The following is a 15306-nucleotide window of genomic DNA, read 5'->3' as shown; positions in this document are numbered from 1 at the left end:
AAAATGATAAGAAATAAGCAAGTTAATTTCAAGATCCTTGAAGCTTCAGGTAGCATATTTATTTCAGCACAAATATATTATATAGGAGCCAAAGAGATATTATAGTAAATAAAGGGAATGTGACTAACTTGGGTTCAATCCCTGGCACCACATATGGTCCCCTGAAAACTTCCTAAGTGCAGACTCTTAAGCACAGAATTAGGAGTAAGAACTGAGAACAGTTGGGTGTACACTACCAATAAATTATATAGCTTAAGAAATGCCTCACGTATTTAAAAACTGGCACAAATGAATGATTATAGAACTTGTTAAATCTATTGTAACTTTTATTGAGAGTAAGCATCACTCATATATAATTTTTATTTGTAGAGAAATAATTATGTTTAGAAATTTGAAATAGGGGCTGGAATGATAGCACAGAGGTAGGGCATTTCTCTTGCACATGACCAACCTGGGATGGACCTGGGTTTAATCCCTGACATCACTCCTGCCAGGAGTAATTTCTGAGCATTAAGCCAGGAGTAACCCTTAATGCTGCCAAGTGTGGCCAAAAGAAATTTGAAATAGCCCTCTTAATGCACTACTTAGAAAAAAATGGGAAATTATTAAAATCAATTTTAATTTTATTGGAGGGCTTCAAAAATATGGAACGCTTCACGAATTTGCGTGTCATCCTTGCGCAGGGGCCATGCTAATCTTCTCTGTATTGTTCCAATTTTAGTATATGTGCTGCCGAAGTGAGCACTCAATTTCAATTTTTAATGCAAGCCTAACTCAATAGAGAAAGAGATTTTGGAGCCACAAAGACATTTAATGGTCTAAGCACTTGCTTTGTATGCAATAATTGGTCCAGGTTTGATCCCCAGCACTACATGGTTCCCTCAGCACCACTAAAAGAATCTTGGAACACTGATTTTGGAGTAGCACCCTGAGCACTGTTGAGCAGATCCCTAAAAAAAAAAAAAACATAAAAATGTAAACTACTTCTTCAGAAGTTTTTTTGTAAACTACTTTTATGCTAAAAACACTAAGAATGTTTTCCAGCAAGAGCTAATTCTTTTATATTCATCTCTGATTATTAATGAGTTCCATGCCATATATTGAATTTCTCACACCTTTCCTGGAATGTTCTAAATGCTCTCTAATAGAATCTCACCTCTTGTTTGAAAATTTTCTCCTACTGGCTATTTTTTTTTTTTGGTCAGGATCTTAAAAAATTATGAAGGTAGTATATTATAGTAAAAGAAAATTATGTGTCTAAACCCTTTTACAAATGATATACTCTTCTGTACTTTTTAAAATTGTGAAAGTGTAAACCCACCATACTGACTGAGAAGTACTCTGTCATGCACCTTTGTGCCACTTCATATTTTCTTTTAAAATTAGATTTATTGATCTAGAGATACATGCTTGCTATCATATTGTCTGGCTTTGGAAAATTAAAAAGCATAATAAAACTAGCTGAAAAGGCAAAATATTCCCTATTTTATGAAGGCTCTAAGATAAGCTGAGTTGTCTCTGAATCATAGTCTAGTTTTATCTTCCTATTGACAGGAATTTTTTGGAGGTCAATATACAAAGTCATATCTGAGTCTTAGAAAACTCAGTATTGAGCATATCATAAGAGTGGCCTGGGGAAAACAGCACAAGGGTTAAGGCCTTGGTTTACATACTGTGGCCAATTAGTTTGACTTTGATGCCACTTATAGTCTTTGAACACCTCCAGGGGTGATGTCTGAGTACAGAGCCAGGAATAAAACCTGAGAACAGCTCAGTGTGGTCCTCCCCTCAGCCCCTCAAAGAAAGAAATGTACTTAGAGACACTTTCTCTTCCTTAGGTTTTTGTGTTGTTTCTAGCTCTCAATTAGTTTAAAGCAGATTATTTCTTCTGTGGCTTTTATTTTTGAGCTACACCCTGCTCTGTACTCAGGCATCACTCCTGGCAAGGTTCTGGGGACCATATGGTGCTGGAGGTCAAACCCAGGTCAACCAAGTAAAAGGCAAGCACCCTACATGCTGTACTATCATCAAATATGGCCTTGCTCTGGGCTTGAAGAGATAACACAAGAGATAAGATTCTTGGTTTAGACAGTGAAACAGAATGATCCTGCGAGAACTTTCTCCATTATCCAGAGGATTCCCTTGACCTCTGTCTTGGTTAGATCTGCTTCTGATGCCTTTGCCTGCCTTTATCTTCCTTTATGCTGATATTTTGTAGAGCTGATGTTTAATAGAAGCTTGAGAAAAAACACACAGAAGACTTGAGATCTTTTATGTCTGAGTCTAATGTTCTATAAACCTTTAATTGATATAAAGCTCTAAATTACAAACATATGTCTTTCAGATTTGAATAGCTATTATTTTTCTCAAGTGTTTTTATGCTAGGGTTAGAAGAGTATATAGAGGTTATGTGTTATTGAGAAACCAAATATTTCTGTTCCCAGTAACAGATGTACTAGTGTGTTTTCCTGTCTAGAAACATGCAATATCTTAGTTTTGTATTAGAACATGCCTGGGTATAAGCTAAGTACTTAATAGACTCTTTCAATTTAGAATCTTACATCTTTGAGAGGCAGGAAATTTTCTTAAATTTCTTGATTTTCTTCTCTCTTCTCTCCTGGAACTTCCTTTATCCTTGATCATTTTTTATAATAATAATTTTTATTTTGACCAAAGTGGATTACATATCTTTCACAGTAATATTTTAGGTACATATTGACATTGAATCAGGGGAATTCCCACCACCAAAGTTGTCCTCCCACCACCCCCATTCCCAGTATGCATCCCATATCCCCCTTCTTTCCCCCCTGGACTGCTAGTATAAGTGGTCCCCTCTGTGTCTACCTTGTTGTAGATTGGGTATCAATTCTGTTTTGGAGAGTCTGTAACTATTTTCCATTTTTTAATCTGTCTCTTTTACTTTCTAGAAGTCCTCAGATTTCCCAAGTGCTCTCAGTAAGACAGCCCCGATGACAGTTAGGATGGATAGCATGACCAGAGGTGGCTTTTGAGTATGTGGAGTACAGTGAGTTGCAAATGAGGAGCCATATTTTTAATGTTATGAATTTAAAAATTTGGTTGATTGATAGCACAAGTATTGTTTTCTGCTGAAGATTTTTCTTTTCCTTCCTTCCTTTCATCTTTCTTTCTTTCTTTCCATTTTTCTTCCTTTCCATCTTTCTTTCCATCTTTCTTTTCCTCCCTCCCTCCCTCCCTTCTTTTCTTCCTCCCTCCCTCCCTCCTTCCCTCCCTCCCCCTCTCTTCCTCCCTTCCCTCCCTCCCTCCCTCCCTCCCTTCCTTCCTTTCTTCCTTCCTTCCTCCCTTCCTCCCTTCCTCCCTTCCTCCCTTCCTTCCTTTCTTCCTTCCTTCCTCCCTTCCTTCCTTTCTTCCTTCCTTCCTCCCTTCCTCCCTCCCTTCCTTCCTTCCTTCCTTCCTTCCTTCCTTCCTTCCTTCCTTCCTTCCTTCCTTCCTTCCTTCCTTCCCTTTCTTTCTTGTACACTTGGCTGTGCTCAGTACTTGCTGCTGGCTCTGTACTCTAGGATCTGTCTGTGTTGGGGTGACTATATAAGGGACCTGTTTTCAACTTTCAATTACTTCAAATCAGATTGAATCCAGGTCATCTGTATGCAAGGCAAGAACCCTACCCACTGTACTATTATTCTGATCCCAGTTTTTAATTATTTTTTATTTTATTTATTTTTTTGGGGGGGTCACACTGGTGGCACTAAGGGGTTACTCTTGACTCTATACTGAAAAATTGCTCTTGGCAGGCTCTGGGGACCATATGAGATGCTGGAATTTGAACCATTGTCCATCCTGGATCCGTTGCTTGTGGCAAAATCCTACCGCTGTGCTATCTCTCCAGCCCACTTTTTAATTTTTAAGAGCTCTTTTTAAATTTTTTGGTCCCCAAATTTTCTATTTCCACAGATGCTTGTTTAATAGATACCATCTTTTTTCTTATCTCTCTGAGGATAAGTTTACAGTTGTTGCTTTTATGTCTGGGATCATTTGTTTCGACCTGCTTTTAGTCTTTCTGCTTTCTTTCTTTCTTTCTTCCTTCCTTTCTTTCTTTCTTCCTTTCTTTCTTTCTTTCTTTCTGCTTTCTTTCTTTCTTTCTTTCTTCTTTCTTTCTCTCTTTCTCTTCTTTCTTTCTCTCTTTCTTTCTTTCTCTTCTTTCTTTCTTTCTTTCTTTCTCTTTCTCTCTCTCTTTCTTTCTTTCTTTCTTTCTTTCTTTCTTTCTTTTTCTTTCTTGTTTCTTTCTTTCATTTTCTTAAAGCTTATCTTCTGCATTAGTCTTCTATCAAGTGGCTGTTGGTTTATCGAAATCAAGAACAGGGAAATTAGGGGCCGGGAAGGTGTCGCTACAGGTTAGGTGTCTGCCTTGCAAGCGGATGGACCGTGGTTCGATCCCCCGGTGTCCCATATGGTCCCCCAAGCCAGGGGTGATTTCTGAGCACATAGCCAGGAGTAACCCCTGAGCGTCAAATGGGTGTGGCCCCCCAAAAAAAAAAAGAGCAGGGAAATTTAAGAATGGATTTCAAACTGGCCTTTTGAGTTTCACTGTTGTATAATGTTGGTGAAATGGCTAGTGAAACTTTGATATCAGGATCTTTTGTTTTTAAGCCATAATGGCAGGGCTTGGATTACTCCTGGCTTTGTGCTCAGGAATTACTTCTGATGGTACTCTGGTCCAGGACCATATATGGTACTAGGAATTGAACCAGTTAGTCACTTGCAAGGCAAATGTTTCAGCCCTTGTACAGTCTCTGACACCTAATGTCAGTATCTCTGAGCATTTTATTTTGGGTTGTCCAGATTCCTCCAATGAAATTAAAATCAATCTTCTACATAATAAGTAAAAAATAAGCTCATTGTTTCTAAAAATGGGGGATGTAGGGATGTACTAAGGGAGTTTTTAAACAATACATAGACATAGTAGTAGCCTTGGGTACAATGGGGACTCTTTCTAGATTTCTAGGAGGTACTGAAAGACATTAGTTGTTGTTTTTGTTTTGTTTCTGGGCCACACCTAGTGATGCTCAGGGGTTACTTCTGCTATGTGCTCAGAAATTACTCCTGGTGTGGGGACCATATGGGATGCTGGGAATCAAACTGAGGTTCATCCTAGATCAGCCATGTGCAAGGCAAATACCCTACCACTGCGCTATTGCTCTGGCCCCTGAAGGACATTATTTAGAAGAGGGTGGCAAGCCAAGTTAGTTTGGAAACCTCTGGTCATGCTATTTGAAGGATGGTCTAGGGCTCTAATTTCTTATCAATCTTTCACCCTATTCCTCTTGTACCTCCTTTTCTTTATGTATCTTTTCTACCTTTACCTTCAGTCCTAGATTTCTGTTGTAGACTTCATAGAGTCCAGAAAATCTGGAAAGATCTGATGAGTTAAATGTATTTTGTTCTCAACTGCCATTGAAAGCTTATGATTTGGGTTTTGGGGTTGGTGGGTGATTTTTGTTTGACTTTGTGTGGGAGCTACACCTGGCAGTGCTCAGAGCTTATTCTTGGCTCTGTGATCAGGGATCTCTGCTGGTCAGGCTAAGGGGATCATCTTCAGAGCAGGGATAGCAACTGGGATAGCTTCATACAAGGCAAGTATGTTGAACCCACTATACTATCTCTCTAGCCTCGAGTTTGCAATTTTGTTTGCTCAGTTGCTTGACTGTTTAAACCAATCCATCTGTTTTTCAGTTTTCAGAGTTCTATTGCTGCGGGGTTGTCTTAAAAGAAACAAAACACGAAACATCACCATGTTTGTTCAAGAGGGATGAATATTAAATGCACATGTTCAGCTAGGCATTTGAAGCTGAAAGTTCAAATGTGCCTGTTCATCCTGAAGACTTCAACTCTTCTGGGAAGTACTCACTGATTCATTTGTCTTTAGCAATTTTACTGCAGTTCTTATTGCATTCACAGATGTCTGCTATGGTACGCCACCAACTAGATCCTAAACCATTGGTTGTGTCTCTTTTTCTTCAAAGAAAATATTAATCCTAAATCCTCAGGATTCAGTTTGTTTAACAATATCTATCACCATACACAGGAAGCACTTAATTAAATTATGCCATATTCAGGCATATTCACTTAGGCTCCAAAAAAGGACATGATGATGAAGCTTTAAAAAAATTAAAACTTGGGGGGCCAGAGTGGTGGTGCAAGCAGTAAGGCATCTGTTTGCCTTGTCCACGCTAGCCTAGGACAGACCACAGTTGGATCCCCTGGTTCTCCAATGGAGAACCATATAGTTCTCCAATCCAGGAGTGATTTTTGAGCACATACCCAGGAGTAACCCCTGAGCATCACCGGGTGTGGCTGAAAAAAAATTAAAACTTGGACTAGAATGATAGAACAGAGGGTAGAGTATTGTCTTCATGTAGCTGCTTGTGATTTAATTCCCTGCACCTCATATAGTCCTCTGAGCTCTGCCAGAGTGACTCCTGTGTGCAGAACCAGGAATAAGCTCTGAATACAACCAGGTGAGCCCTACTACCAAAAAAAAAAGTAAAAAGTAAATTTAAAATTTGCATGTGGCCAATCCTCGTTCATTCCTGGTACCACATATGGTCCTTTGAGTAATCTTTAGGAATGATCCCTAAGCACAGAGCTAGGATTAAGACCTACCGGTAACTATACTGAGTGTGATCCCAAAACCGCCACCACCACCACCACCATCAAAATGAAAAATAAATAAGATCCATTTTCTACTGATTAAATAGAATTGGGGTAGGGGTGTGTGGGGGTGGTTGGGGAGACACACCCAGCAGTGCTCAAGGCTTACTTCTTGCTTCTATGTTCAGGGATCACTGCTGGCAGTCCTTCAAAGATCATATGCAGAAGCTGCATGCAACCCCTGTTCTCTCTCTCTCTCTCTCTCTCTCTCTCTCTCTCTCTCTCTCTCTCTCTCTCTCTCTCTCTCTCTCTCTCTCTCTCTCTCTCTCTCTCTCTCTCTCTCTCTCTCTGCATCCCAAACTAAACAATTTTAATTCCTCTCTTCTGCTTTCTTCTAAACTAAAACTGAAAACCTGTTAGCACTACCCAACATAACATAGAAACCTGTTTATATAGCAGAGAGAAATTTTGTGAGTTATGCCCCCTGGTGGCATTTTAAGAAACAAACTTCTTGTACTGCTTAAGCAGTGATTAAAGAAAGGACATTTGAGGTTATTGGCTTCCAAAACCACAAGGAATGCATTATCCTAATTCTCTTAACTTTTCCAATTAAACATGTATGACTTTTGTAATCAGAAAAAAATCTCTAACTTTCAAAATGATTTTTTGGTTTTCTGGTACAAAATGACATTAGGAAGCTAAATAAAAATGTATCAAACTGACCTGAGCAATAATACTGTATAAGGCTTGCCTTGCACATGGTGGACCTGAGTTCAATCCCTAGCAGCACATATAGTCTCCCACACTCTGCAAGGACTGACCCCTGAGACACATCCAGGAGTCACCCTGAGTACATCTGCATGAGGCTCCAGAACTGAAAAAAATAATTCTTTTTTAAATAATAAAAGCAAGAGCCAGAGAAAGAGCTCAGAGGGCTGAGAAATATGTTTTGCAATTGGAGGCCGCATGATGAATTCTGGCACCCTGAGCATGGCCATGCCACATTGCCAGGTCTGACCCGGGGAGGCCAAGTCATCTGGTGTGGGCTTCCTGACCACTGCTTGGATAAAAAGTAAAAGCAAGGAATTACTTAACTCAGATATATCATAGGCATATTTATATCTAAAGTAAAGAAAGATACTTAAACTTTCAAATGTTGGGGCCAGAGTGATAGCACAGTGATAGGGCATTTGCCTTGTGGCCAACCTGGGACAGACCTGGGTTTGATCCCTCGAATACCATATGGTTCCCTGAGCCTGCCAGGAGTAATTCCTGAGCACAGAGCCAGAAGTAATTCCTGAGTACCATTGAGTATGGCCCCAAAACCAAACCAAACCAACCAACAAATGAACAAAAAAGAAAAAAAGAAAAGAAAAATTTCAAAAGTTTATCTAGTGGAGGTAAATAGGAAAAAGTGGATATTATCAGATGAGAACTACAGAGGACCAAAAATGGGAGAAATGCCCTTCCATCTTTCCACCCCAAGTTCATAAAGATTGCTGCATGCCTTGAGCCAATCTGGGTCCAGGGTCTTCAATTTCTACCCAGTAGGAATCAGTCGTGGACCAGAGACGATCTATAATTTCTATTCTTATTTTCTCCCTAAATTATAGTTCTTACTAAAGTTCTCCTGCTCCTACTATTTTATCATAGGAGAGACAGAATTCATTAATCTTTGATTTCAAAGTGGCTGAGCCAGCATAAGTGTTATCTGAGCCAGATAGAGATACTACGCATCACAGGGAATAGACTGCACAAGGAGAATACAGAGACTCCCAAATATTTATCCTTATTTATTCCCTATGCTACCCACTTCAGGGGAAAAATTAATCACTCAATATCTCCCTGAAAATCTAAGTTTTTTTTATTTGTTTATTTGTTTGTTTGGGCTTGGGGCCATACCCAGAGAGGTTCAGGGATTACGCTTGACTCTGCACTCAGAAATCACTCCTGTCAGGCTTGGGTGACCATATGGGATGCCGGAGATTAAACCTGGGTTGACAGTTTACAAGGCATATGCCCTTCTCTCTGTGCTATCTATTTTAAGTTCTGTAACTTGACAAACAGAATCTCTTCAGGGGTCGGAGAGAGCACAGCATTAAGGCATATGCCTTGCATGCAGCTGACCCAGGACAGATCTAGGTTTGATTCCTGGCATCCCATATGGTCCCCTGAGAAAGGAGTGACTTCTGAGTGTAGAACCAGGAGTAGCCCAGAGCGCCCCTAACCCTAACCCTCCTCCCCCAAAAGAAAGCACCTTTTCGGTTGCACTCACCCATTGTTCCAGTGAACACGAGGAGGCAGTATTGACAGTTTTGTGATAGCCGGAATTGTGACAGTAATAATTCCCTCAAAGATTCTGTTTCCCCTCATAACAACAATCTTGTTCAACCCTTCATGGTTAACCAATTGTGGAAATCACTCCTGGCTTGAGGGACCATATGGGATGCCGGGGTGGGGGGGTGGGGGGGTGGGGGGGTGGGGGATCGAATCGCAGTCCATCCTAGGCTAGCACTGGCAAAGCAGACGCTTTATTTACCGTTTTCCCCACTGTTCCAGCCCTTGAGTTGTCATTTTTAACATTATTTTTTTATTTATAGTTATTGGCCACACCTGGTGGCACTTGGGTTATTCCTGGCTATGTGATCAGAAAAATCACTCCTGACATGCTCTGGGGACCATATGGAATGCCTGAGATTGAACCCTAGTTTGCTATAGGCGAGGCAAATGTCCTATCCACTGTACTATCACTCGGCTTCATTTTTACATTTTATTAAAATTGGTTTTTAATGATAACTTAGATAATAAGGGTTACAATAATGTTTGTTTATAGAGTTGATATGCAAAATTACTACATTTCACCACTGTGAAAGTAGCCAAGGCCCTCCGTCACTGTCCGTATATCATCTTTGGATATCTTCATCTCATCCATTCCTAGCCTTTTATTTATTTATTTATTTATTTATTTATTTATTTATTTATTTATTTATTTTGTGGGGCCAACAGAGATGGCCAACCAGACACAGGGTTTTCTGGGGCAAGCATTACTGTGGGGCTTGGAGGGAGGAAGAAAAGTGGGAACAGTAGGGATCAAGCGATGTACCTTGGTGGTACTGAAGCGGGGGTGGGGGGGAGCACAGATGCAGTTGCACGTTGAGGCACAGAGCCTCTGGGCAAGATCTTTGGAAACAGGAAATTTGTGAACCTCCTAGGCACAAGCCAGAAATATTCTGTGCATGTAAGGATGCGCAACATTCAGATCCCTATCTTGGGTGGGGTGCAGTACCAGAGGATCCGGGGTGGGGACAGGTGCAGTCCATCAGGGTCCCCTGAACACTGTGACTTAATAGCAGCTACTGACACAGCCTTCATTGTGCTGTCAGGACCCTGGAGTTCTGGATTTCTCGTTGGCCAATGGGCTTGGAGACACTGGCCCCCTATAAAGCCCGTGGTTCCTCCTCTGTGGCACCCTCTCTAGTGACCTGTTCATTGTATATACCTGGAAAGAGCAATATGTGGCCCCAATTCCTTTCCCCCATCTTGTCCCTCGGTGGGCTAGTGAAAATGCAGCATCCCAAAGCCAACTAGATCATCTGAAGAAAGTACTGAGACTTGGCAGCCTGGTCTGGCCATTTTTGTGCTATGGTGTGTGTGACCCTGAGGTCAAGGAACAACTGACCTCAAGTACACTTCCTGGCCTGAGTCTTCAGGCAGTCGTGCCCCTGCAGTCTCCGCCCTCTCCAGGGACTTCCCGGGACTCTCTGCTGGTGACACCCTGGCTCCTCCCTCCAGGACCAGTTCCAACCTGGCCCACAGAAGTGGACCTCCAGGGCTTTGGCTTCCAAAGGCCTCAGGGTTTGCCCTCATGTCCCCTCCCCAGCAAGTTATCACAGTCATCAAGGGCACAGCAGGGGAGAACCTCCACAGACAGGAATCAGCTCTCTGCCTGGCGACCCCTGTTGCCCCATTGTTGAGTCCCGTTTTCACCTTTGTTGATTGTTTGGGTATCTGCAAAGAGCTCCCAGAATGAGAAATTGATTCCCATTCCTTTGTCCTTTTTTGTGGGGAGATCTTGGTAATATTTATCCGCAGCAAATAATCCACACACACAACAGGGTTAAGGGGTAAAAGGTTGGACGAAGAGTCCTTTGTTAGCCTGCCAACACCTAGAGCCAGCCAGCCAACTCTGGCAACCGACCCTGAACACCTGCCACCCAAGCTATTTGGCTCTCAACAGCGCCCCCACCTGGAAGGTCAAGGTGGGACAATAGGCAAAGGGTAATCTTATAGAAATATTTTCATATACAACAGACCCCCACAGCAGTCCTTACTCACTCAACATCTATAACTCTTTATGAATATCCTCTTATATAGTGACAAAGTTTTTGGTTTTTGGGCAACACCAAGTGGTGCTCAAGGGTTACTCCTGGCTATCTGCTCAGAAATAACTCCTGCCAGGCACGGGGACCATATGGGATGTTGGGATTTGAACCAACTACCTTAGATAGGAGTATTTAGTGAGTCATTCACTCTCTGAGTGCATTAGGGAGTTGAACAAATGAGAAGATTTCTTAAGCCTGGACACTGGTTGATCAGATTTAGGAAGAAGGATGTGGGAGAGAGACTTGGGGGAGAAGGGAGAGGAACCCAAAAGAGTTGACCCAAAGTGTTTTCTAGTGCTATGGGCCAAGCGAGGGAAACCAGGCCAATCGGGCAATAGAGGTTGGCATCGAGGGGGACTGAATCTCCTCCCTTTCATCCCAGCCAAGCCCAACTCTTAGCAGATAAGGAGAAATGTCATCAGCCCTTGACAAAGGAGCAGCTAAACTGTCAAGTTCAAAGGCAAAATCAGCTCCTAGGCATGCTAAATCTAGGAAAAGATCAAGACAAGGCAGATATGGAGAAAGTCCCGATGACCCCGAGGGAGGTGCTGGAAAGAGAGGATCTGTAGGCTCCTGGCAAGATGGCCTGGGACCCTCCCCCTCTCCCTCTCTGCCTCCTCACTTCATCCTCAACCTTTAGACACATCCAAAAATTGATGATGAAGAATGAGGATCTGCATGCCCAGCTGAAAAATGTGCAGCTGAACTCAGAGAAGTGTGAGTGGAGGATCCCAGGACTGAGAAGCTACCTTTGGAGAGGTAGGAGACAGGGCTACCCAGTGAGGCAATGCCATGAAGACCGTGCGCTATGCCCCTCCCCCTCCCTTGGTTGTCTGAGACCCTAGTGCTCCCCCACAGCAAGAGAAGTTGAAGGAGTGCAGGAGGTGCAAGATGTAGAGATGAAGGTGTTGGAGATGGAGGTGTCACAAACGATCACCATGGACATGGTAGAACAGGTGGAGAAGAAGAAGATGAAGACAGAGATGGAAGTGACAGCAGAGGCTTTGGAGTCAGAGAAAAAACAGCAAACCTTGAGTGTGCCTGGAAAACTGGACAGCAACAAGGCCTCACTAAGCCTGACATCCTTGAGGGACCAGGAGAGATGGCTTCCTTGAAGGCACCCCTACAAGCACACCACACCCTACCTCTTACACACAGAAGCAAACAACACCTGGAGCTAAGGCAAATCTGCTTTCAGAGTCAGAGAAAAAAAAATTGAATTTGCATAAACCATCAGATGTCTGAGTTCAGCAGGCCACAGACCCTGGGATCTAGGCCAGAATGAAGCCCAGGATAATCCCCTGGCCCTGAACCATGGAGCAGGAACGGAGTGGGCTCCATTATCCTACATGCTACCCCTGTTTTATTGCCTGAATGGATCCTACCCCATTCAGGTCTCCTTGATCTAATCCAATCCTGTCCTTCCTGCCCACTGCTTCCTCTTCTTACCCACCCACCTTCCTCTTTTTTTTTTCCCTCCTTTCTCCCCTCCATTCTCCATTCTAATTGAAGAAGGGACACATTGCTCTATGGGAACCATGAAGACCAATGTGCAAAGCATCTGAAACTAGCTAGAGGACCATATAATATCATTGGGTTTCATTCCCTTTTATTATATGAGTCACAAAGTGCCCTCTCAACACTGAAAGAAACTGATAATTGTTTCAAATCTCCCCAAATTTAAATTGAACAGGGGAGCAAAGACCCACGTAGGTCACTAAAAATTATTGAGATCTAAAAATAATCAGGTCACTCCAAACTCCTGCCACACTTGGTATTATGGTGATAATTTGGCAGGATAGATAATAGGAGAGAGAATAACACAATGAGAACAATAAAGCCTGAAGCAGTTGTTCCCCACAAACTAAAAGGATCTGGGAGGCTGTAAAGATAGCACAGTGGTAGCAAAAGTCTTGCATATGCTGACCCAGAAGGAATCCAGGTAGATTACTGGCATCCCATATAGTCCCCCAGCCTGTCCTGAGTGATTTCTGAGTGAAGAGCAGGGAGTAACCCCTAAGCACTGCTGGATTTAGCCCAAAACCCAATCCATCAATAGTTTCTTTTAAAGAATCTGGGCAAGTACCCCTTACTACTTTGAGTATGTGCACCCCAATGTATCTTGTTCAGGGGAGAGACAGAAATCATACACCCCAGAGTAGTCCAGGCATTGTGAACATCTAATAATCTCTAGAGAAGACAAAAGAAATACCAGGAGACAAAACTGTCCTCTCATATCGGCATGTAGATGTGGGGAGGACAGGAATGTCCCCCAGATACAGCATCTTAACCAAAGATTTCCCAAACGAGGCATCTTTAATGTGCCCCAATGTTGGCACCTGGATAGATGACAACATCTTTCTAAATTAGCATTTCCAGTTCCACCACTGGGACAAAAAGGTCTCTTGAACTTGGCATGTTTATCTGGGGCAGGGGGACTAATGTCCCCCAAGGTCATCACTGTATTAGGGGACAAACCTCAAAACTTAGCACTTTAAACAGGGGCATTAAATGTCCCCCAAACAGGGCACTTGAATCAGGGTGGGCAGCAATTGCCTCCAGATATGGCACTTGAACCATGGGGAATAAACTCTCCCAATTTGGCCTTGTATCTGGGGGACAGCAATGTTGCCCAATGGTTTGGGGGAGAACAGTGTTCCTATAAATCAGTATTTTAACCACAAGGACAAAAAGTTCTGAACAGTGCATCTTCATCTAGGGGACATTAATGTCCCCCAACATTGGCATTGAATCAGGGAAAAAAATTTGCTCCAAATTCAGCACCTTAAATCAGGGGAATGAAATTGTCCTCCAAATTGGACACTTGAACCAGGGGACAGAAATATCTCCCCAACTGAGCATTTTATCTGTTGGACAGTAATGTTGCCCAACATTGGCATCTGAATCAGGGACAACAATGTCCCTCTAAATCAGCATTTCAACCACAGAAACATGTAAATAAAGACCTTCTGAATGGCAGGTGGGTTTTTTTGTTTGTTTGTTTGTTTGTTTTTTGCTTTTTGGGCCATACCCGGTGTCACTCAGGGGTTACTTCTGGCTATGCACTCAGAAATCGCTTCTGGGTTAGGGAAATTTATGGGACACGGGGGGATCAAACCGTGGTCTGCCCTAGGTTAGTGCGTGCAAGGCAAATGTCCTACTACTCACACCACCATTCCAGCCCCCAGTTTCTCAGTTTCAGGTAGACATTTACTCATTGATTCCATGACCCTGTTTCTGTTTCTTTCCCTTTTCTTTAGGTTTTACATTTGGCTGAACAAAAGCCTTTAAGCCTAACTGCACTGGTCCTGGTATGGTTAATACTGATTGAATTAGGAACTACAGCCTAATCTGCTGGAGGCATTCAGAGATGATTTTTTGGGCCCCACTCAAATAGTATTTATGGACCAACTCTTAGAGAAGCATTATTACTTTGAAGGCCTGAGAAGCCTCCACCCACCAGACACTTTCTCCAGGAAGACTCAGTGTTGCTTTTTGGCTAATAACAGGGTGCATAAGAAGGTAGGCATGATGCCTTGTTTGAATCTCTGTCATGAGCTAGCATAAAACAAGTTTCCATCTTGTTTATTTGCATTTGGCAGGCGCAGAACTGAGTCTCCAACCTGACTCCCAGCTCATTTTTGTTTGTTTGTTTTGGTTTTGGTCACACCCAGCATTGTTCAGGTTATTGCTGGCTCTGCATTCAGAAGTCGCCCCTGGCAGGCACTGAGGACCATAAGGGATGCCGAGATTTGAACAGTTAAGGGTCTAAGAAAGCCCACCACCTCAAAAAAAGACCACAAATCTTTAGAAAATGCAACAGTAAAGCAGGTTTATTGATTCCAGCTAGCTGGGGCGACTGGATCTATCATGCAGACTAAAACTGGAGGCCCAGAGCAATTTAGGGAAGCATCTTTCATAGGCTTCAGGGGTCTTGAGGGAGGGTCGATATGGAAAGTAGGAATAGTAGAATGCACCAATCTCTTGTCCGGGCTCAAACACAATATCTAATTTGTTGGCATTACTGGGGAAAGTCCAGAGCAAGGGTGGAGGACAGGCATGGGGGTGAAAAAAAAACAAAATACAGAATCTTTCAACTTAACAGGGGTTTGCATTTTATCACTTAATTGAATTACTGGGGAAATTCCAGAGCAAGAGGGTAGAGGAGAGCAAAAGGGGTGGAGGACAAATGTGAGGGTAAAGAAAGCAAGAAACAGAAGCCTTCATCTTGACAGGTCTCTATATTTTATAATTATATTTAGCTATTATCTGTCATACTACACTTAGCACTTAACAC

General features: G+C 42.5%; 1 non-coding gene across 1 annotated transcript; it reads right to left on the bottom strand.

The window, feature by feature from the left end:
- Positions 1-638: 638 nt before the first annotated feature.
- Positions 639-745, bottom strand: LOC126008246 (U6 spliceosomal RNA). The gene has a single exon (XR_007495586.1). It is a non-coding gene; the product is annotated as a U6 spliceosomal RNA (small nuclear RNA).
- Positions 746-15306: the final 14561 nt, after the last annotated feature.

Source organism: Suncus etruscus, chromosome 4, assembly GCF_024139225.1.
Source record: "Suncus etruscus isolate mSunEtr1 chromosome 4, mSunEtr1.pri.cur, whole genome shotgun sequence".
Taxonomy (NCBI): domain Eukaryota; kingdom Metazoa; phylum Chordata; class Mammalia; order Eulipotyphla; family Soricidae; genus Suncus; species Suncus etruscus.
The sequence above is the reverse complement of the archived record's forward strand: the minus strand, read 5'-3'. Positions and strand labels throughout refer to the sequence as shown.